The sequence below is a fragment of the Rhinopithecus bieti genome, unplaced genomic scaffold, assembly GCF_001698545.2.
Source record: "Rhinopithecus bieti isolate Rb0 unplaced genomic scaffold, ASM169854v2 scaffold_6380, whole genome shotgun sequence".
Lineage (NCBI taxonomy): Eukaryota > Metazoa > Chordata > Mammalia > Primates > Cercopithecidae > Rhinopithecus > Rhinopithecus bieti.
This window is the reverse complement of record NW_016806642.1, coordinates 13,352,132-13,361,613: the sequence shown is the minus strand read 5'-3', so window position 1 is coordinate 13,361,613 and position 9,482 is coordinate 13,352,132. Positions and strand designations below refer to the sequence as shown.

The following is a 9,482-nucleotide window of genomic DNA, read 5'->3' as shown; positions in this document are numbered from 1 at the left end:
GGGAGGAGGGATTGCATTGGAGGTTATACCTGATATAAGTGACGAATTGATGGGTGCTGACGAGTTGATGTTTGCAGGGCACCAATATGGCACAAGTATACATATGTAACAAACCTGTACGTTATGCACATGTACCCTAGAACTTCAAGTATAATAATAATAATAAAAAGAAATAGTGGCACATATATGCATATATGAATATTATTAAGCCCTAAAAAATAATAAGCTCTTGCCTTGTTCTACAACATGGATGAGATTGGAGGACATTGTACTAAGTAAAATAAACTAGACACAAAGAGAAAAATATTGCATGATTTCACTTATATATGGAATCTAAAAAAAAAAATTAAATATCCATATACAGAGATCAAAATATTGGTTACAAACAGCAGGGGAGGGGAGAAATGGGAAGGAAATGTGGAGATGTAGGTCAGAGGATACAAAGTAGCAGATACGTAGAATAAGCAGGTCTAGAAACATAATGTATAACATGAGGACTATCAATAATAAACTTGTACTGTATTTGCAATTCATGCCAAATGAGTAAATTTTAACTGCTACTGCCACATGCAAAAAAAGAGAGTAACTGCGAGATGATGGATATGTCAATATGCTTCTGTATAGTAACCTTATTACTATCTCTGTCTATTCCATAACACAATCATGTTTCATGCCTTAAATATATATGACAAAATTTATTTTAAAAAAATTAATGAAATAAAAACAGATCAGTCTTCATCACTGCCAAGGGAATTTGGCAGTGGATTCTTGGATGTGACATCAAAAGCATTAGCAGCAAAAGAAAAGGCCAATAGATTAGACTTCACCAAAATTTAAAACTTTTGTGTTTCAAGGGACATTAAAAAGAAAGTGAAAAGAAAACCTACAGAATAAGAGAAAATATTTGCAAATTATATATCTGACAAAGGCCTAGTATCTAGAATATCTAACAAACTCCCACATCTCTACAACAAAAAGACAAGCAACCCAATTTAAAAGTGGGGCAAAGGACTTAAACAGACACCTTAACAGTGAAGATAAACAAATGGCCAACAAGCACATGAAAAAATGCTCAACATTGCTAGTCATTTGGGAAAAGCTAATCAAAACTACAATGAAGTACTACCTCACACCCACTAGGACGACTATAATAATATTTAAAGCAGAAAAGAACAAGTATTGGCCAGGACACAGATAAATTGGAACTCTTGTACATTGCTGTTAGGAATGTAAAAAAGTTCAGCCACCGTGGAAAATAAATTGGCAATTCTTCAAGAAGTTAAACACAAAATTGTCATATGACCTCACAATTCCACTTTTAGGGTTATACTCACAAGAAATAAAACAGGTATACAACCAAGTACATGTGCACATAATTGTTCATAGCAGCACTATTCCCAATAGCCAAGAGATAGAAACGTTTCAAATGTCCATCAACAGGTGAAAGGATAAACAGATTTGTATTATATTCAGTTAGCCCTCCATATCCTGGGTTTTGCATCCATGGATTCAAGCAACTATGAATCAAAATATTCAAAACATTGTGTCTATACTGAACATGCACATGCTTTTTTCTTGTCATTATTTCCTAAAAGATATAGTATAACAATTATTTATACAGTATTTTCATTGCAGTAAATATTATAAGTGATCTATGGATAATTTAAAGTATACGAGAGGATGTGCATAAGTTACATGTGAATACCACCTGGAACCAATCCTGGAACCAATCTCCCATGGATACCAAAGGACTACTGTACATGCAAGTGGATTATTATTCAGCCATGAAATAAACCAGATATAAAAGGTCTCAACTCATGTGATTTTATTTTTATGAGATATCCAGAACAGGTAAATCCATAAAGAATGAAGATTGGTGGTTGTCAGGGCCTGGAGGGAGAGGGAATGGGAAGAAACTAATAGCTAAAGAGTTCTACTTGATAATGATGGAAATGTTTTGAAACCATACATAGGTGATAATTACACAATATTATGGATGTACTAACTGCCCTGAGTTGTTCACTGCAAAATGGGCAATTTTGTTATGTGAATTTTACCTGAATAAATTATTTCAAAAATAGATTGATAACCTCAATAATGTTCAAGGAAGGTCCATCAAAGAATTTTTCTGTATGGAAATACTTCGTTTTTTAAAGAAAATATAGTAGTCATTCCATAAATTTTTAATAAGCCAGTAAGTGTATCAGTAAATCAATTAATAATGCTATCTTGAAAAAACATTCTATTGTAAGGAACACAGAGGAGACTCCAAGTAAATTTTCAAGCAACATAAGAGAATCCTTGCCCACGATATCACTGTTTTATATAAAACCATTACCAAGTGAAACAAAAAATTAAAACTATCCATAAATTTGCCAAGATAGCATGTAATACTATGACATAATGACAATTTTTTCCAAAGTATGTTACTTGTTTATTTTATTTTTTCTCTCTCTGTCTCTACTGATGAATGTTTTTTCTTCAAATTAGAACTAGCTAAATACTATTTAAAGAACACTAAGTGAAACATTTGTCTCAGCTCTGAAGCTCAGTCAGCTGAAAAAATAAGTTGAAAAAACTTATAGTTAATGTTGTTATTGCTAAATTACAAGGAATACCCTTCTAAGTTTGTTTATAATTTTGATATTTGTTTATGTTGACAGTATCTTGTTTTTTATTGTTTTAAAGTTCCAAAGGTTATTTGTACATAAATACTGCATTGTGGAAAAGAATACTATTTGGCAATTAATCAAAGTTGGCCTATATGTGTATACGTCAAGATCTAGCCTCACAGGAGGTAACAAAAATTATTCCAAATGTCTAAAATAGAAAATTTTCATATGAGAAATTGGTTACACAGGTGATGAAAGAGTGAGAGGCTGCACAAGAGACCATGAGGCACCCTAGAGATTAGCTGCAGCAGGGAGTTACTACCACCCCTAGGCTTAAAAACAAAGACAAGTACCTAAGCATCCAGGTCACCTGGCTGAACTTAGAATCACCATGAGTCAAAGGCCTCAGATACTACCCGAGACACAGAGAGAAGAAGAACCGTGGCTTCTCCCTTCTTCCTATTGAAATCTCTCACCAGTACATTGCAACAGGCAAATCCAGACAGAAGCTAGCTGGCTGATATAGGAGCCTAAGGAAGGGACTTCAGGAACCAGCCCACTACAACATAAAAGCAAGTAGGGAAGTATAAGGCTGAATCTCAGGGCAAAAATATCAAGGACCAACACAGAGGGCAAAACTAATTACCCTGTGATGGATACAATATTATATGAACTAGAGACATAAAATAATGTATAGTTAGTCTCTGTCCTCAAGGATCTTACCATCTACTTTGAGAAATAGGCCATCTGATGATTAGCTTATTAGTATATATTTCACTCCTAAATATTCTCACAGATAATAAATATAGCATGCTATAATGCACTTTCACATACATAATTTCTATTATGGAGATGAAGACAAAGCTTGGTGAGATACCATAAACCTAAAATTAACATAATTCTTGATTCCTTCCTTTCCATGCAATCTGCTCATTATACCATCTTGTAGTCCTATTTTTCTAATTATTCCTCAAGTCCGTTCACTTCTTTCCACCCAGTATTTTTTACCCTGAGGCTAATTAGTCTCTTACCCGGACATACTACCATTGACTACAGATAATTTCCAAGTTCACCTCTACCATCCTTCAATTTTCTTTACACAGTAGCAAATGATCTCTTAAAAAATACAAGTAGCACTCTGCAACTTCTTTACACAAACCTTTTCAAATTCTTCATGTCACTTTTGAGTTAAAGACCAAAATCCTTATGTAACCTAAATCATGCTGCAAAACCTGGCCTCCACTCAGCTTTTCAATCCCATCTCATGCCTTTGCCCTCTAAGTTCCGGACACACTAATCTTATATGTCCGTTTTTCCAAAGGACAAGATCCCTCTAACCCCAGCGATTTTGCATATACAGGTCCTTCTGCCTATAACATAAGCCCCATCTCTCCTAGCCCCTACACCACAGTCCAAGTTAACTCCTGTTCATCCTTCAAGATCTCATCTCAAACATCCCTTCCCCAGGGAAAGCTTCCCTGACTCTCTCTTCCCCTTAATGAAGGCAGATTATTTGTTACAAAATCTAATAGACACTAATACTTTATTTTACAGCATTTGTCACATTTCATAAGTATACATTTGTCTAATTATTCGATTGCCTCTATCTCTAGTATAAGCCTTATGAAGCAGATGCTATGTCTCCTTTCTCACTATTACATCCCTATCACCTTGCATCATGCTTGAAATCTAGGAGAGTCTCAAAAAGAAAGACAGTAAGGGAAGGAAGAGAGAGAGTTGAGGATAAAGGAAAGGAGAACATTGCCCAGAGTTCTACACTTTTAGTGATAGATAGAATTCAAAACTTGGAGCCCTGACTCTACCACACTGCTGCATCTCATAGAGCAAAGAAAAAGCATGAATTTCATACCAAATCCTAAATAATTCAAACTTTCTACTCTAAAATCTGGCATCATTATTTCTGCATCAGTCATCTTGCTGGCCCAGTGAACACCTCAGTTTGTCAGTTGCTTGACCACTTCTCCTCCAATGACCTTCTTTCTCATTCCCATGGTCACAGTCTGAGCCTTGGCATCCCCAGTAAATGCACCACCTCCTAAATTTCATTCTCAAGCATCTCACTTTGTGATCCTCACCTCCAACCCTTCCTGCTTACTTTCTCTAGCAACTTCACGCAATAATTCTTGGTTTCTAAGCCACTGACCCACCTCATCAAGTTTTCCTGGGCCTATCATTTTAAGAATTCCTTTACAAAAGTCTCAACCCTTTTGCCCCTCTTTCACATGACAAAGTTCCAACTCTGGTTGAATCTAACTGTCTCCTCGGTGCCCACTCCTGGAGGAAAATTACACAATTAAGAGTCTACTTCACTTTAACACTGTAATCACAAGTCTTGAGTCCCAATTGGGTACTCAACACTGATGAACATTACGACCAATTACTTAGGTGGTTTACTTTCTACATTTTCAAGACACCCATTTTATATTCTTGCTCTTCTCAAGCACTCTGCCTCCTTCCACAGTCCTAACATTCATCTGCTGCCATGCCTGACTTCAGTGAGAAAATGAAGCTACCTAAGGATAGCTCCTCATTTCCCCACTGTTAATCTATAACAATTTCTACCTCTGGATGTTTCTTCTCCTCCCTCCCTACAGTTACAAACTCTCTTCCTTCCAAGGACCAGCTGCTCCGCTATGCTCAGTTTCATTCTCATTTTTCATTATGCTAGTTCTTTGATTACCCTCTTTCTATTCTGCATTGCCCGTCTCTTCCACTCTGTTGAACCCTTTCCATCAATGTATTCTCAAATATTGTTCACCTTAAAAACTTTTGATTCCACATCCCCTTCCAGCTACTGTCATGTTCTATTTTCTTTACAGCAAAAATTCACAAAGAAAAAAGTGAAATATACAAGAGGATATTTCCCCTTTCACTCTTCAATACACTATTCGGCCTCCATCTCTACTACCTTGATGCAACTTCCCTTAACAAGTTTGTCAGTGGTCTTCTCTCCTGCCAAATCCAGTGGGCCCTCTGCTGCATGTTACACCCAGTAGGGTTTGACCTCTTTGGCCACCTCTTCCTCAAAAGATTATTTTCTGTAGGGCTTCCATGACACCAGTCCTGATTTTCCTCTTATTTTCTGAGCTTCTGCTTTTAATTTTCCTGTGTATTGCCTTACTTTTTTGCTTAATCTCTAAATGTTGTAGTTCCTCAGGTTCAGTCTTAGTCCTTTGTTTCTTTTCTACCTACATAGCTTATAAGTGATCTCATCCAGCCCCATTATTTTAATACCATCTATGATTGATGACTCCCAAATTTATTTATCCAACAAGTCCTCTCCCCTGAGCTCTGTATCTGCATATCCAATTGCCTACTTGACATCCTCTCTTAAACATCTGATAAGCATCAGAAATTTGATAATTACCCCTGAATGTTTCAAGATCTAGTGTGCGTCAGAACCTTTTTTAAAACTTCCTCTGCTCAGAATGCTCTTCCCAGTCACTTTCACGGCTTGCCCTTCAGCATTCATGTGTGAGTTTTAGGTCACCTCTTCAGAAAGTTCCTAACTGTCTTGTTCAAAGTAGTTCTTTCTCTACTACTGCAGCTTCCTGAGCATTTTCTTTCTGGCACCTATCTGTCAGTATTTTTTTTGATTGTTTCTGAATTTTGTTAATTACCAGTATTGGCTGAATGAATAAACTAGTGAATAAATCATTTTTCCAGAAATTATAAGGCTATTTACTGCCTTACACACACAAATTCTCTGCATGTATGGTAATGTACCTAACACCTGCCCTGCCCGGTGTTTCCTATACAAACTAAATGCCTTATTAATAATAATAATGACAACAATAGTAAAGACCAAAAAACAAATGCTACTACAGCCATCCCTGTTGTAACAAGGACCTGTGGTAGTAGAACTTCCCACGTATACCCAAATCCGCACATACTCAAGTCCAGTAGCTGGCCCTGTGGCACCCATGTATACATGCCATGAATACTTTCCACCCATGTTTGGTTGAAAAAAAGTCTGGTATAAGTGGCTCCATGCAGTTCAAACCCATGTTGTTCAAGGGCCAACTGTATTTATTTAGAATTCTGAAGTCTTTTTGTCAGCCTAGGTCATAGGAAGAATTGAGTCATCACATCTTTATATTCAGGTTGGCAGCAAACGTATTGTTGATGATATGGCTTTTGAAACCCTGAAGATGGCAATAAGAAAATCTAAAAGCCTTTGGCCTATAGTGTTAAAATGCCTCACCCTAACAACAAGCAACCTTTTTCCTATTTTCCCACTAAGGGATTTCAGAAGTCCTCCCTACTTAGGACCTTAGTTGGTCTTCTTATTGTGTCAATAACACTAGAAAACTTTCAAAGATTGCTATTGCAACAAAGGGAAATCCACGCATGCAAAAGCTTCCTAGTTTTTAGGGCTGTAGTATAAAAGGATGAGTGCTCACAGTCCCGGTCCTCGTTCTGAGCAAGGAGGAAATGTGTGTGCCATGTGTGGACGGATGTTCTCCACACTACCCTGCCATCAGGACTGCCTGTCTTCTGCTGGCAAAGGGTTTTCCCCTAACACTTGATGAAAAAATTTGGAAGCCTTGAGCTATGCTTACTCACATAATGGAAAAAAAAATCCTAGCTTTACAGTCAAGAAGACCAGAGCTCAGATGCCACAGAGTCTACTGCTTCCAGCTATTTCATCTTCTACAGCTGCACTCTCCAATATGGCAACAACCAGCTACAGGCGGCTATTTAAATGTAAATGAATTAAGATTACATAAAATTAAATATTCAGTTTCCGAGTTGCACTGGCCACATTTCAAGTAATAAAGAGTGTAGTGTCCATATTGGACAGCACAAATAGAATATTTACATTATCCAGAAAATATTATCAGATAACGATGATCTAGAGAAAATCACTCTACCTCTTTCTCTAAGCCTCAGTTTCCTCAGCAGCCAAATGAGATCATAATGGGATTGTACATGGAATATACAGTACTTGACACAGAGTGAGCCCTCAATAAGTTTTCTTGCTTCCATTCATCAAGGAGTATGTGCTACTTGAGGGTAGGAATCACATCTAATTATTTTTATACCCACATTCCCTTCCTAGTATGACAACTGCTCATAAGAGGTACACAATAAATGTACTACTTATTTGAACTATACTACTTATTCTTTCAAATCAATCTCTAACTTTATTCTCACCAATGCCTGAAAGAGGGTTAAGAGAGTAAATTATATTATGTTTTATATTTTATATAAAATAGGTTTAATATAGGAGTATCCATATATCATATATAAAAATATATGTATAATTTTGTGTATATATAATTTAGTACAGATACAAGGCCCAGTATTTATTCAGAGAGGTAAGGAAGTATAAAAGAAAGAAAAGAAAGAAGGAAAGAAGGGAGAAAGGCTAGCTGTTAACATTGATTGTGTGTAGCATCAAGTGCTTTGTTTACATTATTTCATTTACTCCTCACAAACATTTTATAAAATGGCATTATAACCCCCATTTTACTGGTGAAGAAATAGAGACTCAGAAATTCAGAGCAAAAATTCAAGCCTATATTTTTCTAAATTCAAAGTTCATGCTCTTAGCTATTATAATATTACAGCCTCCCAGTGATGAAGGAGTCATAGATATTCTTTGTCTACTCTAGTAGATTCTTGTGGTAATAACATGAGATCGTATATGTGAACACTTGTTGTAAACTCTAAATATCTATGCAAGGTAATCCTTACTATTTCATACTTACTGTTGTTCAGCACACTAACTCTGAAGCCAGAGTACCTGGATTAGAACACAGGTAAATTGCTTAATCTCTCAATGTCTAATCTCAAAATCAGAATAATAATGATGGAATAATAATATTATGCACGTCCCATAGGACTATTGTGAGGATTATATGAACTAATACATTTAAAATGCTTAGAATAATTTCTGGCACATCTTTATCTCCATACAGGTATTACCCATTAATGTCCCTGTGTTACTACTGCTGTTGCATGGTAAAGAAGCAGGAATCGAAATATCTTAGAACTGGAAAATATATTGCGTAGAAGTGAAGAGTCTAGTTTCTCCAACTTTTTTTTTCAAAGTTAAAATAAGCAAACAAGTTCTCCATTATTTTATATACCATTTAATCAGAACTCTTATAGAAGCCAATTCATCTGGAAACCTTCAGCATTTTGGAGACAAAGCTTTAATCATTTCTCAGCCCAGAGTCTCAAATGCAGCCATAAGATATATGAGTCAATGAGCCACCTGGTGCAGCTCAGTCAGTGAAGAGGCTTTGTAGGGTGAGAGGTCCTAGATTTCCACAGCCCAGAGAATGGAATCTGAAGGTTGGTAATTGAGCCAATAGGCCCTGGGCAAGCACCAAACGTGCTTTAGAATTTTCTGGGCATATGTCATAGCAACAGTTGGGCAAAATTTCCCCTCTATAATCTCCTCGAGGTCCCAAAGCCATGTTGTCAATAGTGAAAAGCAGAATGAGATGAAGAGTCCATTGCTCACTCTAATAGTGGTTATTATTTACTGTTTTCTATCATGTGAGGGTGATTGATTGCGCCTGGATTTCAGAGCTTTTCTGAGAAACTTAAGAGTTTACCCAGACATTGAGGCAAGGTGAGGCAGTGTGGGGAGGGTGGAGGGAGAGAAATCTGATTCAATTTATTACCAAATGTTTGTTTGATGGCAAAAAAATAGTCTCCAGGGATGTTAACTCCAATTCCTGAAAAGTCACAGGCACCAAACATCAGAGATACTCACACTCTTAGAATACAACATCTCAAGTGGATTTTTCTTTCTCTTTCTCCTTTATTTGTGTAGGCATAGAGGTAGAGAGGACATCTCCTCAGTAGAATACTGAGACACTGGCATATGAATTT

At 36.6% G+C, this 9,482-nt stretch overlaps 1 pseudogene; it reads right to left on the bottom strand.

The window, feature by feature from the left end:
- The window catches only part of LOC108532953 (40S ribosomal protein SA-like), an 11,198-nt pseudogene extending 2,137 nt beyond the window's left edge, over positions 1-9,061 (bottom strand).
- Between the last annotated feature and the right edge of the window lie 421 nt (positions 9,062-9,482).